The sequence below is a fragment of the Anastrepha ludens genome, chromosome 4 (assembly GCF_028408465.1).
Source record: "Anastrepha ludens isolate Willacy chromosome 4, idAnaLude1.1, whole genome shotgun sequence".
Taxonomy (NCBI): Eukaryota; Metazoa; Arthropoda; class Insecta; order Diptera; family Tephritidae; genus Anastrepha; species Anastrepha ludens.
Genome location: NC_071500.1, coordinates 83,635,921 through 83,658,888, shown reverse-complemented (window position 1 = coordinate 83,658,888; position 22,968 = coordinate 83,635,921).

Here is a 22,968-nt window from a genome sequence, read left to right as displayed (position 1 = left end):
TGATCTGCCGTCTAGATTTTATGGTCTATGATCAGTAACCTGGGGTCTCAGATCCTTCATCTATTAGTATATAATATAATCTATGATCTATATGATCTATAGTATGTATATGACAATTGATATATGATCTATGATCTACCATCTATGGTCTTGGAAGTGTGATCTGCTTTCTATGATATACGGTCTATAACTTTGATATTTGATCTATAGTCTACAATCCAAGCTATGCAATGAACTGTGGTCTCTAATATGTTACTTATGACCTACAGCCTATGATCTATGGTATTTAATCTAAAATCTGTGATAAATAACCTTAAATTGTTTGTCGTTTATTTAGAATTTATGATCTATCCATATATGCTCTGTGATCTGTAATCTATGATACAACTTTCCTGGTCTTAGACCACCCGCACTTCATGGTCCAAAATTTTTAATCTAAGTTCCTGTCTGCAGGTCAATATACGATTTGTCTTGTTTTAGCGACGAAGCATTCCATGAATTGCTATTTTCTGCAAGGAAAAATATTATTTATTTCCATTATAATTCTCCCCATTTTCAATCGCAATACATTACTTTCGCATTAGTTTAACTTGCACGCTAAGTATTTATTTCTCTCATAATAGTTACTGGAATTTGTTTAACTTTATGATGACAATTTGGTTATAAACAACATCAGACCAGCAGTTCTTGTTTTTGTTGTTGTGTACGCCTCTATCATTGCCAGCATAGGAAAATATGTATCAACAAATAAGCAAAACAAAGCAAACAACCAGAGCTGACAAAACAAACTACAACATAAATGAGAGTCTAAGCAGTGGCGGTGGCTACGAGCGGCAGGACATGAAAAGAAAATGTACATTGCACCCGGAAAAAGGATGCACTTCAGTGGCGCATCAACAACACAAAACACTACTTAGACAACAACTACACAAACACACATATAAACACCATGTAAAGTATGGCAACAAAGTGAAGAGTTATGTAAGCAGAGTAGCCACTCTGGCATGGCACATTACCTACTGACATAGCCACTAACATACAGACTCACACAAAGGCACACAGAGATACAGAGATACAGCCAGATGCATGCAGCAAGCAAACAGATGCACATTAAACAAAAAGGACACTTTCATTTGTTTATCTTGCTGCGCATTTAGTTGTTCGCTAGCATTTGTGTGGACCATATTTTTATCTGTATGCCTGCAAGTGCACTGGGGTGTGGCACGAAGCGCAAGCGTCTGTCTATGCGTGGGTGTGTGAGTGGTAAAAGCAAACAAAAAAGTGCCGCCTTGTCTTGTCTTAAATGCAATATTATTAAGTAAACAGCAACGCACTAAACCAACTAACTGACTAAACATTTGCGATGTCAGTAGCGCACCAGCAAGCGTTGCTCCAATGAATACACACACCTACATAGACATTTGTATGTGTACATATGCGCATATGGCGCTCAGACCAAATACTGCATTCACTTGGCATTGTTGTTTTATGCTGCTTGCAGCTACTTGGTTAGCTTGTCGAGTTGCTTGCTGCTCTTTAATGAATGAAGTCAATGTCAGCGTACGCGCGCTCACGCCACTAACTTGCTAATCGTTACTAATGACTTCTCGGAGGAAAAAGTGCTTGCTGCTAGTAGATTTATTTGTTTTTGTTTCGCCGTTGATGCTGTTAGGAAGTTAACGCTTGTCGTTTTTCGTTCACATTTCCTTGGTGTTTTATGGAGTTTATTGAAGAAAACTTTAAATGGTTGGAAGATTTTAATTAATTTAAAAAAATTAATTTTATATTTCACGAGAGTGACGTCCTGAAAAGGGGGTGAATGCAAGGATGTAAGGTTCATATCCGCTTACATCCTTTAATTTGGTATTTGGTCGAACTCCTCATTTTATTTGTGGTATCTGCCTTGATATTTTTCCAGTGTTAATCCGACTCCGAATGGCGAATTTGATTTGTGAAACTTTTTCATGACAGCAAAACACTCGGTGGTTCGCCATTGCCTGCCGAGGAGCGAACGCTTTTAGAAAAAAACGTATTCTATCATTTGGTGTTTCATGCCCGAAGATTCGAACCTCTATACCTTCGACTGGTAGTCACACACAAACACATTCGGCTACAGTGGCTCTGAAAAGTCTCCACAGCTTGTGCAATGGGGATTATATGGTAAACCCAGCTTTTCCGCGTGTGTGCCGATCGTCTAATGGCCAGAAAACATAGCTAACAGTTTGGAAATTGAATGACGTGATGTTTCCACGACTTTGTGAGATCTGAATTTAGGAAATATTACTACCTGATATAAAGCTGGCCTGACTGAAAGTGCTCAACAGCCTCAGTCCCTGAACGGTCCCCACAGCTTCTGCAATGGGGGTCAAATAGTAACCCTAGCTTTTCCGCGTGTTTGTCGATAATCCAATGTCTAGTAAACACAACAATGAGTTTGGAAATTGAATGGCGTAGAGTCCTCAGGACTTTCTGAGTCCTCCGTCTACTGGGACTAAAGGGTTTTAGATGTATCGCATGAAGAAATGGAGCTCTTTTCCGCACTTTCCTGAGAAATAAGTTGTGAAATTTCCCTTCAACAGCAGTAAGGGGATGAGGCCAATTTAGTCCCCTTCCTAGCAAGCTCATTAGCAATTTCATTTCCCTCTATGTCTCTATGTTCTGCAACCCAGATCAGAGAAACGTTACCTGCACACCCAAGAGATTAGATGCCCTCCTTGCAGGAGTTGACTTGCTTGGATCTACACAATGGCTTCGTCAGAGCCTTGATTGTGGCTTGACTATAGGAAAAAAAGTTTGTATCTCTTCCACGTTCCCAAAGCATTTTGCATTGTTGCAGGATCGCAAGGACTACTGCCTGAAAAACACCAGCTGTATTCGACAGCAGCTGAAATATTAGCTGAAAGTATCACAACCAAGCTTTGAAGTGATTACTGACAGTCGTTTGAACTTTGAAAGGCATCAACGCTCTAAAGAAGGCATCGAGCCCTCAGTCCTACTTATCGCGAATAATTCCAAATAGCGGCTGTCTTCAGTACAGCAAAATGATTATTTTTAGTAGGGTAGTCAGCTCGGTTCAGACCGGTGGAAAATATCAACAAAGGATAGGTGGACCCGTAAACTGATACTATCGAAAAAAATTGCGTTACTATTAGAATTTCCAAATATAAGGGAGAAATATATCAGTGATCTAAAGCTCAAGCCAAAAGATAACTACCTTCAGATGCAATTGCTACTGGGCAACACAATCCGGTTTCCCAATTCGCAATTGTAACAAATTTCTTTGTTGACAAAGCAGCTAAGAAGAATTACAAAGTATTAGAGTGGAGTCGGGATCATCCATGGCAAAATTTTCTAAGATAAGATTTTTATTTTTTTTTTTTACAAGGAGAAATCATCGAAAGCCTAACCCCGTCAGTGTGGGACTTTAACCCGAAAAAATCTCCTACCGTCAAAGTACCGATCATCCCGGTAATATCGCTAAATATTTCGTCGAGAGGCGGTTCGAGCACTAAACTCTATCTCCGTTAAGATCCCGATGTAGTATGTCGCAGAATCTGCTTGTATCAATACTACCCCACTCGCCATGTTCTTGTCTATACTGTAGAAAAATAAGTGTTCCAGTTTACCTGAATTTTCGAGTTTGATGGCTTACATTCTTTCTTGGCGTTCGCTTCTTCGCCTTACTTGCTCGCTATACCGAAGTTACTCCGTCGTTGCTCTTCAGCATCAGTTGCACTAGATGCTTGGGTGTGATGCTACAGCCAAGATGCTTTCTTTCAAGCCATTCTTGCACTCTGGAGATGAGCCAGTGGATCCACTTGCCTTTTGTTGAACTATTCCATCGCGTTTGTCACTGGTCTGCGCTGTGCAGTTCTACCATTATCAAGTGATCCAAGATAGTGAAGCGGATGGTCTTTTGTATCCAATAATGAGTCAATGAGACCTTCTGAGCGAAGAGCGCGAGATCTTTGTACAAAATTATCATCAATATTTGGTCTTTGATCTATGGCATTCTGCAGCAAAATAGGTTCACTCATGACCCATCTCAAGAGTGACCCACTCGTGCCTTCTGACCGGATAACTTTTACAGGAATGGTATAGTTTGAAAGCAGAAGGTTGGTAAAAGCCGAAGGGAAATTTATGAGAGGAAAATCGCGACAGAAGTTGTTATACAAGCAATATGAAGTTTGACACACTCACAGTTGGCATAGATGTACATGTTTTGTGAGCTATTAGAGTTGGATAAAAGACATTTTGTTTTTATTGATGCCAGTTTCCATCGACAAACTAACCATCCATAGACTTTTTGCAAACATTTTTTTAACTTTATTTTTTTTATACAAAAATGTAATTAAATTTCTTTGGGAATATGAGACAGACAATCAATAGGCTGACGAGCACTGACGCCAGAATTGAAGCCCTTTGATTCCAACAAGACGGCCAATGCGGCTATAGCCTCTGAAGCAATGGATTTAATGCGTCGACCTTTCGGTGAGTAACTTATCTTACCTTTGGGCTTTTATTTTTGGGGACTTTTATTAAATCTATATTAAATGCTGCGTGGATGAACCAGCTTCGATTGAGGCATTGGAAGCCAACATCACTAAAGTTATTCACGAGACACCGACCGAAGTTTTCCAGTGAGTCATTCAAAATCGGTGTTTACGGATGGCCGAATTACGGCGCAGTTACAGCCAACTTTTGATAAATACACGTAAATGTCATGAAGGGTTCTACGCAAAAGTAATAATTAAATCAATTTAAATTTTTTTTATTTTATTTAAATTTAAAATCCGATACCTCTAAATTAATCACCCCTGATTACCCAATCTACAACTCCCAAAGCAAATCCGTGAATCATATGAAAACTTGCTCTCGAAAACTCAAATACGTAAAGTAATAAAATCTGCCTCATTTCAGCTTTGACTTTAATGTAATTAGGAAATCCTTTGCAAGCAGCCTGTTTATTTTTCATTCACCTCAAATTACATTTTTAATTAGAAAAATACGTGCCTTTCCGATTATTTTTTGGCCTTGCGCAAGTAAATTTTTCCAAGTGAGATGAAAAAAAAACTTTAGTAACAATTTAAGCTAATGAAAGGCGTTTCAGAAAACACTTAACCCTGTGCTCGAAAAAAAATAACAGCATTCGAGCAAAAAGGAAAGTTGAGTAAACAACCTAATACGGCTTATCTATCCCAAACTACGTTGAATCAGCCGTAGAACATTTATTGGGTCGAAGCAAATAATTTTACGGACACCAAACGAAACCACAAATGGCGAGCGCCCAAAAAATAAAATAATATGAAAGAAAACCGCAGACAAGTAGACAAAATTATACAAAGCACACACACATACACACGCACAGATATTAGAGGAATGTTAAAGGATTAGTAAAACCTTTGTGCCGACTTAAGTGGTTGGAGAAAGTTGAAAAACAAGCGCGAAATTATACCAATGTAACGATGTAAAATGAATAGACTGGATAATGGAAGAATAATACAAAGAAATAAGAATGGAAAATTGAATACAAAGTTGTTAGCTTTTATATACATCATCAAAGACAAAGGACACAAACACTAGATGACAATACTTTTTGGTGTTTTTCATTCCGACGCAAGTGCGGCGCACACCCGCAGCTAACGCAATCGCCTTACCTTTTACAAAAATGCCAATATCGTGAAGGAAAATAAGTTTTCGTACTGCAGAAGCTTCAAAGCGTCGCCGTTGAACCCAGCAGATCTTATCATTCTTGCGGTTTTGTTGTGAGCAAGCGAGTGGTGTGGTGTCACATTAAAGAGTTGCTTAAACACGCGCACAAAGAAGTTGACAGATGAACTGGTTAAATGGAAGAGGTGAGAACAAAAACAACTCTTCAGTGAATGCGCTGGCCAGGCGCAAAAAGGATTTGACGCACGAGCGTTGGCGGTTGCGGTAGTCCGGACGAAAGTGTCGCATGCTCGGCTAACCGTTTTACACTTACAAAAATGTACAGCTGTGTTCACAATAATAGGTATGCGACATTTTGACAGGTTGAGACAATTTTTTTTATGTAACGTTTAAAAATTTTCTTTTTTTTTAATTTTTTTTTTTTAATAAATTAATTCTTTTAATAAAATTTTTTTTGAAAATTTTTTTTTTTTTAATATAGTTCATACTACATGTAACTTAAAATTCCAAACTTTTTACACAAATAAAAAATTTCAAAACTTTTTTTCCAAAATGTCGAACTTTTTAACCAGAATTTCTAGAAATATTTTGAGTAAGCAGTTTTGTAGCTCTTTTAACTTTGGTGTAATAAAGTGCAAAATTCAAGTACTTCAAAATTCGCGTTAGTTTTTGGTAAATATTACTGGAGCGACTGCTCGAAATTTTTTTATATGAAAAATATGAACAAGATCACCGGCAAAAAAAATTGTCAAAAATCAACGCGATTTTTGAGCCACTTCAAATTTGCACTTCTAAGAAGTTCGGAACATTGATGAAAATGTGTAGTTTTTTTTTAATTTGCGTAAAGTTTAAAACTTGGCTTTATATGGTTTTTGCCATAGTATAGGTTATATTTTAATCAAATACAAAAAAAAATTATAAAAAATAAATAGATAGTGAAGCCCCTTTCCACGCGTTACTATAATTATGCACCCAACTGTATACACATATATAAATTTGCATGTATTTGTTAAAATATGAAAGGACATGCATTAAGCCTGTGAACGTTTGCGCACATAATTAAAAACACTTTGTCGCCCCAAAAGCTCGCAGCCCAATCGGTTATATTTCTTCCTTTGGGTAATAGCTGGGCTATTAGAGCGTCATCGCTCTGCTTTACTCTACGCCGCTTTGCGGTTGGTAAATGATAAATGCACGCGAGTTACGTACCATCACTCCACCACCCTATCTATTTATTTCTCTTTTTTGAGTTGTGACAGTATTGTCTGGCATTTAATGAAATTGGAATCATACACCAAACTATTTAAATGCCAAGATACTAAGATTTCACAAATAAGGTTCCCACCAAAATATTTGCTTAGCATGCAATATTACACCGACACGTTTTTCGCTCAATGCAGTTATGCTCTCAATAAGCATAAGGTACTGCATAAAGTGAGCGCAAAACAGGTGTCATTAGAATTAAGGAAATTGTAAAAAGTCAGTCTGTAGATTCACAGCAACCAAGAAGGTTGAATAAAACCGTGAAAAATTAAAATTAAATTTAGTGTTTTATTTTAAGTCTAAAGACTTAAACACATTGTTTAAAGAATAAAACTGTGAAAAATTAAAATTAAATTTAGTGTTTTAATTTAAGTCTAAAGACTTACAACACGTTAGTGGCGCAGTCATTGGAGATATTCCTGAAGGAATATTTAAAGAACAAGGAAGTGAATGCAACGCAGTGAAATTTTTGACCGAAACAGAGGTCTAATAATGGCGAACCAGCAAGATGTAGCAGAACTACTGGAGATCATCCGCAGGCAAGAAGCGGAGTTACAACTGCAGCAGGAACGCTTACTACAGCAGCAGCAACAACAACAAACACAACAGCATCAACAGCAAACACAACAACAACAACAAACACAACACCAACAACAGGAGTTTAATTTTAATATGACCGCCAAGGATGTCATCGACCAATTTCGACGCTTGAAGCCCCTTTCAGAAAATCAAAACGCAAGGGCCTTTATCAATGCTGTAGAATCAAACCTTACGTTATGCGGAACAAATCTGAGCCTTATTCAGTTTTGTTTAAAAATTGTGGCTGATGAGAAGATTCATGGCAATGCTGGCCGGCGTGTAAGAGAATTAGAAAGCGGCGCTTCGTGGGAGGAAATGAAGGGGAAAATTCAACAAGAATGCAGCCCAAAGACGACCTACGGAGAAGTCTTCAACTTGTGCCGGACAATAAAAGTAAGAAATTTAAGAGAACTATTTAATATTTTTGAAAATTCCAAATTTCATATTAATGATATATACTTGTCTGACCCATTAAAACCTGGTATCTACCGACCAGAAAATGTAGACAGGGACCTGGTAGACATATTATTAGAAAAAATTGACGGACCAATTAGGGCTCATTTAAGTGAAAATGCGACTTTGAATGAGATAATTACAAAATATACCAAATTGAAACTATTAGATGACACAAGGGCCATTGCATTTAACCATAGAGTTAATATACAAAGTGAACGAAAAACAAACAACAATTGGCAATCATTAAAGCCAAGTAATAGTTTTCATAGCAATAATTGGAATACTAATAATTGTTTTCAAAACACAAATTGGCAAAAATCTAAGCCAAATAATAACTTCCAAAATGGCAACTTTAAGCCGAATAGTAGCATTCAAACCCGAAATTTCAACTGGCAGAATTCAGACCCTTACCACAGGTCACAATACAGATTAATCAATAATTTTCCAGTTGAAAATTACAGCAGAAATTCAACACAGCAATTAAATTCCAGTAAATTATTTCATTACAATCAACCAAATTCTTCTCAAGCTAGAAAATCTTATCATAGTAGGCAACAACGCCAAACTAATGTGTATCAACAAGAACCAGAGCCAATGGATATTGGTAATTTAAAAGAAGAGGAGGACGTAAATTTTTATATGACGGCTTCTCCACAAAATTACCCATAATATTAGTAACAATTGGAAATTGTAAAATTAGATGTCTTATAGACACCGGATCAGAAACAAGCATAATTAAACCTAATGTCCTTGGGAATACTTTTCCCACTCAACAACTCAATTCACCCCTTTTTTACAGAACCATAAACGGAATAAATCAAGTGACACACAAATTAGTTACCCCAATACCTAGAGAATTTAATATCTCAGGTACCTTCTCTTGGAAGGTTATTGATTTCCATAGCAAAATTTATTCAGCAATAATAGGTCAAAATTTTCTCATCGCTCTTAAAGCTAAGATTGATGTAGAGAATAAATTTATTACTATACTAGATAAACATATACCGTTTAGAAATTACAATCCATACAATAGTGTAGAAATTTGCTCACTTGAACACAGCGACCTAGAAAAATTGAATCTGAGACATCTAAATTCGGAAGAAACCCAATTGATAACGAAGTTATTGCACAGTTTCAAGGATTTATTTTATAAAGAGGGTGATAAGCTTTCTGCAACCCATGAAATTAAACATGAAATAATTACATCAACTGATAGAACAGTATATTCAAAAATTTATAGGTACCCCCAAATTCACGAAGAAGAAATAAAGAAACAAATCAAAGAAATGTTAGAGCAAAACATAATTAAGGAAAGCAATTCACCTTATAATAGTCCTTTATGGGTAGTGCCAAAGAAGATCGACAATTCTGCCATCCAAAAATGGCGAATTGTTGTAGATTATCGGAAGCTAAATGAAATTACTGTTAATGATAAATTTCCAATTCCCAATATGGAAGGAATTCTTGATAAATTGGGCAAAGCTCAATACTTCTCTTCTATTGATCTTGCCAAAGGTTTTCATCAAATTGTTGTAGATGAAAATGACAGAAAAAAAACTGCCTTTTCTACACCTTTTGGCCATTACGAATTCATAAGAATGCCATTTGGGCTTAAAAATGCCCCTTCGACTTTCCAGCGACTTATGAATTCAGTCCTTCGTCAGTATATAAATAAAATTTGTGTTGTCTATTTAGACGACATCTTAATATTCAGTACTTCTTTATCAGAACATATACAAAATATTACAAAAATATTTCTAACTTTGAAAACAGCAGGACTTAAAATTCAAATTGATAAATGTAGCTTCTTAAAGAAGGAAACCGAATTTTTAGGTCATATACTTACACCTAAAGGTGTTAAGCCAAATCCAGCTAAGGTCGAAGTAATTCAAAAATTGAAGCTTCCGACAACACAAAAGCAGATTAAATCATTTTTAGGAATAACAGGTTTCTACCGAAAATTTATAAAAGACTATTCTAAAGTAGCTTACCCCATGATCGCATATTTAAAGAAAAATGCTAAAATCAACATAAGAGACCCAAATTATATTATAGCTTTTGAAAAACTAAAGGATATAATAACAAATCCGCCTATTTTAAAATATCCAAATTTTAATAAGCGCTTTAAGCTTATCACTGACGCCAGCAATTTTGCTATTGGTGCGGTTTTGACCCAAGATGGTCATCCTGTTTCATTCGCATCGCGAACACTAAATAATCACGAAAAAAATTATTCCACTATTGAAAAAGAGCTATTGGCAATAGTGTGGGGAGTCAAATACTATAGACCTTATCTTTTTGGAAGAGAATTTGATCTTCAAACCGATCATCAACCACTAAAGTGGTTGCAAGTCAAAAACTCGGGTAAAGATATAAGCCCGAGATTACAGAGATGGCTAGTTCAATTAGGGGAATACGACGCAAAAATTGATTACATCGCTGGCAAAGAGAATAAATTAGCAGACTTTCTCAGCCGCATTAATTGCGAAAAGTGTGAGATAAACGCGTTAGATTCTGATGATTTAGGAATCACTCTTAACGAAACTTTTATAATAAAAAATCTAAATGCTGAAGAAGCAGCAAATCAATCGGATATATCTCTAGAAGTTCATTCCAACCATTCCCTTGAAACCGTACATTCTCAGGCAGAGAATTGCAATGATCATATTTCTATTTTAGATACCATAGTAAATAGGTTCAAAAACCAACTGATTTTAGTAAATAACAAGGAAGTTGAGGTCATGGAAATTTTCAAAAACAAAAGAATCTTTATCGATAAGCAAGATATTGACTCTGATAATGTAACTAATATAGTCCGAAGAAATTTTGTTAAAGGAAAAGTGGCGATATTTTCCCAAATTAATGACCATGAATACAACAAATTACAGCAAATTTTAATTAACAATTTCTTAAGTAGTGAACGGTTATCATTTGTAAGATGTAGCTTTTTAGCACAGGACATCCAGGATGAAAGCGAGTTAAGAAAGCAAATATCTCTGTTTCATAAGTACGAAACTGGGCATTCTGGAATATTAGTAACTTACGAGGGCATGAAGCACAAGGTTTATCATCCTCAATTAAAAATAAAAATACATGAAATTATAAATAACTGTGACATATGCTCTGGGGGAAAATATGATAGAAATCCAATTAAAAATAAATTCCATTTAACCGAGACTCCTACTTCTACTAATAAAATTGTTCATGTCGATACTTATGTTAATAGTAAACACTCTTTTATAATTTTTCTTGACAAATTTTCAAAACATGCTGTGGCTTTTTACCTACCCGATAGGAATAATCAAACTATTATTGGCAAAATAAACGAATTTTTATCAATTAAGGGTTCCATTGAAAAGTTTGTGTTTGACAATGAGTTTAATTCCAAAAATGTTAGAGATTTTTTAACCAGGGAAGGAATTGAGTTTCACGTAACTAAACCAAACAGTCATACAGGAAATGCTGATATTGAGAGACTTAATAACACTCTAACAGAACGCATTCGAATATTAAACCTAGAGGAAAAACTCCCAGTTATAACTCAAATGCAGAAGGCCATAAAATTTTATAACAATTCTTTCCATAGTACAATAAAAACTACTCCACAAGAAGTTCAAAATTACAAAGTTGATCACAAATTAATAAAAAATCGAATTGAAAGATCAAAGTTAACCACAATATATAAACAAAACCAAAAACGGGAAAACTATTCAGAGAATCGACTGGAAGGATTTATAAAAAATTACAAAAGTTTGAGGCATAAAGAAGAACCCAAATTTATAAAAAGGAAATTGCAAAATATTCATACATCCAATATTAAAAGGCCAAACAAATTTTCAGGTGGCAACATTCGTACTGGTGATAGCGATATTGGTAACAGGGACTCAAGGGACATTGCAAGTCAACAAAATATTGGAAGAAACAGGTTACACTCAAATTAAATTAAGAGAAGTGGAAGTAATAAATGAAACAATTACCGTAATACATTTAATAGATTTAACCGAAATAAGTATAATAATTTCACAAATAGGATCCAATATTAAAAATTTAGATATTCTCCATAAGGATTTATTACTCAAAGAAATAGAAATACTTAAAGACAAAGTTAAATCAATTACACCTTCGCCAGTGAATTTTAAACAAAAAAGAGGACTTTTAAATATTGTCGGGACAACTCATAAATGGCTATTTGGCACAATGGACGACGATGACCGTCAAGAAATTTTACAGCATTTAAAAGTTACGGACGAAAATAATCACAACGTTATTGAAACAGTTAATAAACAAATTCAGATAAACCTACACTTTAATGACACTTTAAACCTACTAAAAAATAATATAGAAGAAGACAGAAAAAGAATCCAGGCAGCTTTTAACGAAATTAAAACCAGGAACAGTGAAATTGTAAGATATTTGCTATACTTAGACCAAATGCAAAAAATCAGATACTTGGAAAATAGGCTTAATCAAATTCAAGATAACATATCAGCGGCTAGGCATAAGATTTTACACCCTAGTATATTGACGGCCAATGAAATAGAATGCTACAATATTGATTTTTATAAGCTAAAATTACTAAAATTAGGTATAATGAAATACGAGAAATCTAAGTTAATTATTGCCATTAAAATACCAACAAATTTTATTAAAACCTATGTAAAAGCTATAGTGCCAATACCCAACAAAGAGTTCATGGAAATAAATACTGATATTGAACATGTTGTCGAAATAGCAAATAACGTATATTCTTATGAAGAAGAGACAGATTTGAAAAATTTGAAAAAAACTCAAAACTGTGTATATTATCAAAACTGTATGTTAAAGTATAACAACAAATTCGAGATCCTAGCTATGGACGATGAGACTTTAATTGTTAAGAATGCAATAAATGAAACTGTTTTACAAAATTGTGACGAGCGAAAAATCACACTTAACAAAAATTATTTAATATCTGTTTACAACTGTAAAATAACAATAAAAGAGTACGTTCTTCAAAATAAAATAGAAATTGTAAAAGAGAAATATTACATTCCAGTAAACAACGAAAATAACACGTTTGAAAAAGAAATTAACTTCAAAAAAATTGCATTGGAAAATTTTGAAAATATTAAAGAAATAAAAGAATTAAAATATCACAGAAATGTTTCTTATGCAATAAGCACTTTCTTTTTTGTAAGCATTGTTATAATTATTGTGATATTGTATTTAAGAAAAAATAATAATAAAATTAAGATTGTCAATAAAATTGAAAAAAAATCTGAGGATGTGGAACTGGAAGCCATTAAAGAGAAATACGGCTTAAAACATAACAAACCATAAGATCCAGGAGAATCTTTTGACAAAGGGGGGAGGAGTTACGTACCATCACTCCACCACCCTATCTATTTATTTCTCTTTTTTGAGTTGTGACAGTATTGTCTGGCATTTAATGAAATTGGAATCATACACCAAACTATTTAAATGCCAAGATACTAAGATTTCACAAATAAGGTTCCCACCAAAATATTTGCTTAGCATGCAATATTACACCGACACGTTTTTCGCTCAATGCAGTTATGCTCTCAATAAGCATAAGGTACTGCATAAAGTGAGCGCAAAACAGGTGTCATTAGAATTAAGGAAATTGTAAAAAGTCAGTCTGTAGATTCACAGCAACCAAGAAGGTTGAATAAAACCGTGAAAAATTAAAATTAAATTTAGTGTTTTATTTTAAGTCTAAAGACTTAAACACATTGTTTAAAGAATAAAACTGTGAAAAATTAAAATTAAATTTAGTGTTTTAATTTAAGTCTAAAGACTTACAACACGTTAGTCGCGCGTATGTCTGCCGAAAGTGTCCCTTTTGCTGCGCTTTCAAAGGGATTCGCCATTGTGTGTCTGTGTGTAACGGGTTTTTGTTCTCGCACTATTTTGCTGCTTTGCTCATTACCATTTTTGTGGGTTTATTTGCTTTGTAAATTCTCCTAAAATACTTTGTAAATTCGCTCTACTCCTTTTGCCACCTTAAATGCATATCGCGCACTTCCTGGCGCAGTGTTTGCCTTTTCCTTTTTATTCTACGCATTTTTGCATACCTCGTTCGCTTGCTTTAACCTCATAATCGCCAGCGATGGACTCATCATGGGTTTTATAATTATCTGCAACCGTCCTTATGTCATTTTATGCTTTTTCTTTTTTACTACTCACTCCTAATCCCGTGTCTGCTTAGAGAGATTTTTAAATTTAACTTTACTTTTTTTAGCAAATTTCCTCGCTTTGTTGGCAATTTATTCACTTTCGTTCGTTCCCATACCTTTTGCCTGCATACACTTTCCGCTCGGGCAAACACAAAAAAAAACAAGAAAATGTCCTTGTATAGAACGATTTCATGCATACAACTTGCCCGCTCAAGGTAATCGCTCTTTTTACTATATCAATCTTGGGTTTTTGCGGTATTTTTTCGCTTACGCTAGACTAAGCTTTCATTTCCGTCTTGGTTTTCTTCTTCTTTGCATTTCCTTATTTCCTTATCTCCGAAATATTGCTTAGTCTTGTTTATACCTTTTTTGCATATTTACATACACCCACACATACATCCTTAGTTCCTTCCTTCCCAGATTGTTTATTACTCTCTTTTGTCGCTTGCTTATGTGCCTATTTACATGCTTCGCTTATTTTGTTGACCCGAAATTGATTAATGAGTTCCTGTGAACGATTAACCTTTTAACATTTTTTTGCCACCCCCCATCCTCATTACCTAATGACGCCATTACTCAAAATTAGGTGGGAGATGTTTAAAAGTGTGTTTTCGACACTTTTATGACCGATACTTGCAGCGGTTCCCGCAAGTAGGACACTACGTATGGATATACATACTCTTGCGCCCTCAAACTGGTCAATTGGCTGGGATTTGCTTTTGTATGGAATACAAAAATTGATTGACTAAATCCACTTAATTTATACCAGCAGTGCATTTATATCATACATTCGACATACATACACGGATATTAAATATTTTTAAAAGTGAGGGAGTTTATTTGATATAGGCGAAAAATAGATATCAAAAATCCTTTTGCAAGACTGCTCAGTTATAGCAGGAACCTTTAGTATAATACTTCCCATGATGGTGTCAAAATAAAAAATTGAGTGCTGTGCGAAATACGCAACATAACACATAACAACATAAAATAAGGCGAATAGGAAAACGAAGTTTTAAATAAAAGTGTGTTAAAAAAAGATTCAAAGATTCAAATTCACCTTACTTTTTGCCCACAGGTAAAAACAGAAAATATTAATCCTGGCAATCCCAATAAGGATAATGGAAAACTTTTATCAAATTATTGCATTGTCATCGGTCCTTGATAGGTGTGCAAAATTTCAAGTCGATCAGATGTTTAGAAGCCAGTGAAAATTAAGCTCAAAGATTCCGTTACATACATACATACATGCATACATACATACATACATACATACATACAACCCGACCTAATAAAAGTGTGTTAAAAACATCTGTGCAGACATTGGGCCTTATGCATAATAAGCGAGCATTTGCTCAGACTCGAGTTTTGGAGTAAAAGGTAGGTTTGGTATGCATAAAAATTGTTGAACTCGCTTGCTTTTACTCGGTGCGTGAGATAGATCTCACATGTCGAGTTTGAACTCAAGCCATGAAATGTTCGTGAGTTAGAGCTCACTTTGGTATGCATAACAGCAAGAAGTTGCTCACTTTTTTGAGATCGATCTCACAAAAAGGTGAGACTGCCTTTTAGTTGACTCGCGTGTTTACAAGTATAAAGATGGCCGAATATTTTGTTCCTCTTAGACAAAAAAAACTTATAAATCAAGAAAAACCGCTATTCAAAGTGAATATAAAAAAATGTACCGGTTTGATTTTGAGCACGTAGACTGGCTGACAAACTATTTCCTTGGTGAAAGTAGTGAAAGAAAGGGTGGCGGGATCCCCAACAGGGAAAAGATGTGTATATTTTGAAGGTTTTGGGCCGATATGGGCTTCCAAAATGGAATTGGGTCGTAGTTGTTATGTTACTTTTAAGTTTTAGTGTTAGTTAAAAAAAAACAGATATTCAGTAAAAATAAGTATAATGAAATTTATGTTTTAATATTCGACCAAATTTAGCTCCTTTTCTGCAACACGATATTCTAAAACTTTTAATTTCAATGAAAGAACTTTATTTTGCTTCAACAAAACAAGTCTTTGCAATTGTTGAAAGTTTAAACTTTTTGTTTCCTATGTCTCATACTCATCGAAAATTCCTTTGGCCTGTAATTAAATTAAGTTATCAGATTTAAGCAATCATATTAGCGCTGTTAATCCTACGTCTTAATGCAGTTCCATAATAATAAAGTTGGTTTTTATTTTAAGAGTACTCTCAATTATAACTTATTCTTACTCCTATACCTAGGGTTTTATTTAAAAGCTTTATGTAACAAATGGTTTTTGTACTTATACTTTGTTTTTGCTAATCAAGAAATAATACAACAAAAACGGCTCAACTAAGGGACTTTTGTAGCTCTATGCTCTTTAGCCTAACGAAGAGCTACCGGCCGAATATCATTTAGCTTTCTTTTTGATGTTTGTTGTTGTGGCACAGATGGGATATCTACGGGTGTGTTCTGTACTGCCGCGCTGCTGGTGGAGCTGTCATTATTAATGCCCACAGCACTCTCTAAGTTGCTGCTGGAACTCTCATTAGCATTAACGCCTACCGAAAAATTGCCTCCAGTGGAAAAAGTAAAATAAAAAAACAAAAACCATTTATCATCACCAAAAAAAGCCACGCATTATAACGGCAGGCTTACTGGTAACTTTTCCGATAGCTGGATTCGATTCAGCAGAAAGTAATTCAAATAATTCATGTTCCCATTTTTTTAAATAAATTTTTTTGGTTTCCCGTTTTATTTTTGTCACTTTTTGACTTCACTCGGCACTTCATATTAGCAATTTTCTTCATTACATTTTTTTCGCTTATTTCTCACCAGTTTTTTCTTTATATTCGCCACAAAGTTTTCTAATTATTTCTTTTTTTTATTTTTTACACCGGGGAGTTGGCTTTTTTCTAATAAAGTCTTATATTTTTTTAAGTATCCAACTATGAAAATTGATAAATTCTCATTAGCATCAAAATGTAAATTTTCACTTATACTTTTACTATCTGAACTCATTTTTGCAACTAATCAAACAAGCGGTTTGATCTCAGCTAACTCGAGTTCAAGGTATTTGCTCTATCTCATTTTTATGCATACCAAATTGAGCACGAGCTCGGTCGGTTTGCTCGAACTCACCTACTTGAGATAGATCTCGCCAGACTCTACTCGAGCAAATGCTCACTTATTATGCATAAGGCCCATTATCTCCAACCTCACCACGGCAAGGCATGGAGCCTAGCAAAGGGGAAAGCAGATATACTACTACTCGCTTGAAAGTTTATCATTAGTTCATGTTTAACTACTTCTTCGAACAGTTTACAGAACAGAGTATACTGTTTGTTTTATTTATTTTGAGATAGACCTATAATTAGAGATATACTTTCTGCATACCAACTTAAATATCGGAAAGATTTAGGTCACTTTCGAATGATTGATAAATAAATTCATCAGGAGAGGAAGGAAGATGATAAAAAAAAAAATAATAATAATAATTGGCGCTTACACTCCGTATGGGTGTTTGGTCGAGCTCGTTCTTCTATTTGTTGTTGTTCCACAAATGGAGGGACCTACAGTTTCAAGCCGACTCCGAACGGCAGATATTTTTATGAGGAGCTTTTTCATGGCAGAAATACCCTCGGAGGTTTGCCATTGCCTGTCGAGGGGCGACTGCTATTAGAAAAAACTTTTTCTTAGTTTGGTGTTTCACCGAGATTCGAACCTACGTTCTCTCTGAGAATTTCGAATGGTAATCACGCAGCAACCCATTCGGCTACGGCGGCCTATATAACTGACGCAAAATTTGACACACTTGTATCCCAAAATGTTTGTCAAAAATTTGTTTAAAGTATATTTTATTCTAAAAATTAAAAAAAGAAAAAAAAACTTATGTGAAAATATTGAACCGAACCGAAGATATGTCACTTTAAAAAACTCTTCACCAAATTTTCAGCATTGAATAAATTTAACCCATAATGGACGAAAGGCCGCGCTACTTATGCGATAGAAAATGAAAGGCCCCGCTACGGGGACATGAAAAGAATTCAGTTTTCATTTCATTTATTTATCATCACTGTAGTTTTCTTTAACAAATACTCGATTTTTGTACATCCTGGTTTGTTGGTCATATAAAATTACAAATCAAGTAAATATATTGTATTCATATCTCCATAAACCAGTTGAAATGTTTAGTTTAACTTTTCATCTTTATAAAAGTTTTAGAATTTCACCTATTTTTCCGTCGTCTTATGGGCGAGTATTACAAAACAAAGCTCTCGGCCTTAAGGGTTAAAAATCATAAAATTAATTTTGTTTTTTTTTTTTCATTTTAGTTCTTACTTCTCAAGTCTACAAGCCTTGAAGACAATATCCAAAATACTTTGATCACTAAAGTCCTCGCCCGACGAACAAAACTAACACTATATAAGGCTCTCAACATGCCCGTCCTAACGTATGGCGCAGAAGCGTGGACGATGACAACATTCGATGAAGCAACGCTTGGAGTGTTTGAGAAAAAGATTCTGCGCAAGTTTTTTGGACCTTTGCACGTTGGCAACGGCGTCGCACACGATAGAGCGATGAACTGTATGAGCTTTACGATGGCATAGACATAGCGCACCGGCTACGCTTGTTGGGTCATGTCGGCCGAATGGATACAAACGCTCCGGCTCTTAAAGTACTCGATGCGGTACCAGTTGGTGGTAGCAGAGGAAGAGGAAGACCTTCTCCATGTTGGTGAAGAAGGACTTGGTTTCAGTTGGTGTGTCCAATTGGCGCCGGTTAGCACAAGAAACGACTGGCGCGCTTTGTTAACCTGGGGCAAAGTCGCGTAAGCGGTTGTCGCGCCAATTGAGGGGAAGAAGAAACTAGACAACTGCGGAGAAATGGAGCGCGTAAAGGTGAATAAAAATGAAGATTTCCATCATTCAAAATATATTTTTTTATTGAGTTAAAAGGTTATTGAAAAACAAAATTAGATGACTAATTTTGCGCTACCTTGTAGCTATTAACCACCACAGCTTCTTTTATCCAAAGCCATTGCAATGAGCCCTTGGCTGAGTGATGTTACATAGAAATACCAAATAGAAATTTGTCCAACCGTTGATTCAATTTTCCCTATATTTTCTATGATAATGCGTTTTGAGGGACACAAACATATTTTTAATCAAAACTTTGAACGCTAAATAATATTAAGCTCTGAAGTATGGCTTATAATAAATCCTCTGGAGCTGTGCTACGCACACTAAATCTTGCTTGAATAGAAATATGTCAACGCTGTAATTTACTATAGCACACAATTTGATAGAATTATGTGCGAATTAGAAGGACCTTTGCCGTTTTTTTGTGAAGATGCCTGAAAAGGAATAAAACGGAATGCGTACGCGGAATTTGGAAGCATGTACCGGTTTTTTATGTTAGTATGCACATACATACATGCTTATATATAAGTGCACGTTTGTTTGCTTTGTGCCTGCAATTTGCAATACTTCGGCGATGACATCCTTCGTTGTTTCCTCAGCACACCAGCTGCAATTGAATTAGTAGGCTGATACAATTCACGATTTCTAAGACTAGGCGACCTTTTTGTAAAAGCCGATTTTTAACTGATTTACTTAAAAAATTAAAAAAAGCAAGGAGCAGAATGAAAATAAAAACGCAGGCAACAGAATGTCGACTTAGTTTTTTGTTTGAGAGGCTGTAAAGAATAATATTTACTAGACCAGCCCCGACAACAATAATTACGTTGACGGCTAGCAGATTTTTCCCTTCTTTTTTTGCATTTTTTCTTTCACTTTCAAGCGGCGTTCTTTCACATAAGTAGATGCAGAATCCTCAAGCACTCCACTCAGCGTGCAGTTCGGGATATGCCCAACATAAGTGCACGTACTTGAGGCCAAAGGACATTAAGGATGCATTGTTTCCCATGATTGGAGGGACACAATAGCCGCATAGCCAAAAAGGTAGGCGCTGCTGCTGTGACAAAATTATTCTTTTTTTCCAATGAGCACTAATTTTCTTTTGGCTGCATCAAAATAGCAAAATATGGGAATTGAATGGTGCGATGAATGAGATGAATAGTGAAATGGGTGAGCGGAGACGGTCCTAGCGAATAAAGGGAGCAAAGAATATTGTCAAGCAACAATTCAAATTCAATTTGCGCCATTATAGGGGCCATTGTGAACGATACACAACAGCAACAACAACAGCAATAACTACAACTGCAACTAGGATAATGACAATAATAAAAACAACTGGGGAGCTTGTTAAGCACCGCACAAAGGCGCAAGACTATAGCAATGACAATGGCAATAACAAGGACAATATCAGTGCAATAACAACAATGGCTGCTGGTTAGGTAGTTCAAAACTTAAATGCAATTCAATGAAAAATGAAATTAAATGAAGCCAACGGCAACAAGAAAGCAACAACAATTACATTAAATATAAATAAAATAAATCCTTGCACAGCAGGACGAAAAGTGGATTAGATGCGATTGTAGAAGAAGAGGGCAAGGCAGACAAGCAGGCAGGCAGCGTGCAGTGTGTAGGGATAACAAGAGGGAGAGAGAAGCAATAGTCAAGACAGTAGAAATAGGATTGCAATTTGCTCTAATGAAAACGATAAGTAAATAGTTGTAAAATATCCATAGCATGCGAAATATCCTTGGCAGTAAATGCCATAGGCGCTTGAGAAGAAAACAAAAACTAACAAAAAAAAAGATAGGAGCAAATGTTGGCGGATGGTAAGCCAGGCTAAGGAGAATGACAAAGAAGCAAAAAACGCCTGAAAGGATACACAAAAATGAAAACGAATACAACGTGAAGCAGCATTTGATATGCCAGCAATATGTCACACAGCGGTGACCGAGGCGGTGACGACGACGCGGCCAGCGTGGCAACCGCCATTCACTGCACACTGCGTCACATTGCATCGAGGCGCAGCATGTGTTGTTGCAACAGCTACTGTCGCAGCCGCTGCCGTTACCGCTACCACTGGAAAAAGTCAGTCAGCTCAGGGCATGCAATTGCAGCTGTCAACAAATGTTTTCGGCTGCTCTGCAAAATCTCGGAACATGCAAGGATGTACGGGTATGAAACTGTGCAAGAAGCAAAGACTTTTATCTGCCGCATTTGATGCTGCGCTGCTACCGCGCTTATGAGCGCCATGCTCTGCTTCTTTCACTACTCGAATACTAAGGTGTGCAATAAGTTTTGCGGTTCGATAAGAAAAACACCATTTTATGGCCTGAAATACTCCACATAACAAAAGCAAGGTTTAGCCTTAACCCGTCGAAGTTCTATGCACCGTTTTTCACTTCTTCGTTTAATTCTATACTCCTCATCTTATTTATATTATTTATTTATTAAAAAAAAAGTTTTGTATCTCCAACTCTGGTAATTTTTAAATGTAACTTATGAATTTAGCCTTTATTATTCAGTATAGCCTTCCCGAACAATTTGAAATTTAATTCATGAATTTTAACCACTGTCAAAATGCCCTTGTGACACGATGTATTCTTCTCCTTCTTGATTAGCGCGATAACCACTTTCTCGTGCCAACCGGCACCAGTTGGATACACCAAATGAAACCAAGCCCATCTCCACCTGATCTTTCCTACGTAGAAAAGGCCTTCCTCTTCCTCTGCTATCACCAGCTGGTACCGCATCGAATACTTTCAGAGCCGGAGCGCTTGTTTCTATTCGGACGACATGACCCAGCCAACGTAGCCGGAGGATCTTTATTCGATGCGCTTTGTCTATGTCGACGTAAAGCTTATACGACTCATTGTCCCATCGCCTGCGATATTCGCCGTCACCAACGTGCAGAGGTCTAAAAATCTTTCTCTCAAACACTCCCAGGGACGCCTCATCGGATTTTGTTCTCGTCCAAGCTTCTGCGCAATACGTTAGGACACGATGCATTGCCCTTATGAGAAAGATTTTTTCTTTTGCAAACTGGGTATTTTTTCACAAATTTTTTTCTTCAGCTGATCTTAAAGGTTACGATAGTCTCCAAACTTTATTGTTTTACAAGTTTGCCAGCAATCTAAACCTCCTTTCGAATCCCAAAAAACACATTCTTGGCCGATTTCTGGACACGTGCTCGTCTCGGAGCCGAAAAACCAGGTTCACGCCACGCCTTAGCCTCTTGTTTTGCTTTAGGATCGTAGTGATAGACCCAAGCCTAATTCATAGGGATGAATCGACGCACAAAATCCACTTTATCTCTTATCTTTACGCTGTAAATGTCGTCTTTGAATGTGTTTTCGTTCCATTGCCAGCGAATGCAGCACCCATTTTTCACGCAGCCTTCTGAAACCCAGTACTTAAGTCAAGATATTGCTTACTCTGCCCAATGAGATGCCTAGAACTTCTACTAAATCGTAGTCTCGTTCAGTCACTCGACGATTTTCCAATACGATGTTTTGTATTTTTTCTACGACTTCTGGTGTTGTTGCTTTTTTTGAATGTCTTTGACGGGGATCGTCTTCAAGCTTTGAACGACCACGTTTAAGTCCGGCAAAACATCTTTCTATTTTACTATTTGTTCATGACTTACTTTCCATTACTCACTTTCAAGATTTGTTCATGAATTTGCTTTGCTTCCTTCCAGAAAAAAATTCAATCACAAAAAAATTCACACTAGAAGCAACGCCCACTCTTATCGAACCGCAAAATTTATTGAACAACCTAGTACGTCCGCCACTTCTTCTCCCACTTAGTTCTTCTTCACCTCCTTTCAGCTTACTTCTGCCTCATCACATTTTAAGTAGATATACGAGTATGGCGCGCGCGGTCTGGTTCAAAGGACGTCACAGCGGCGCGCTGCACCCCACCCGCTAAGAGTCGAGAGCAT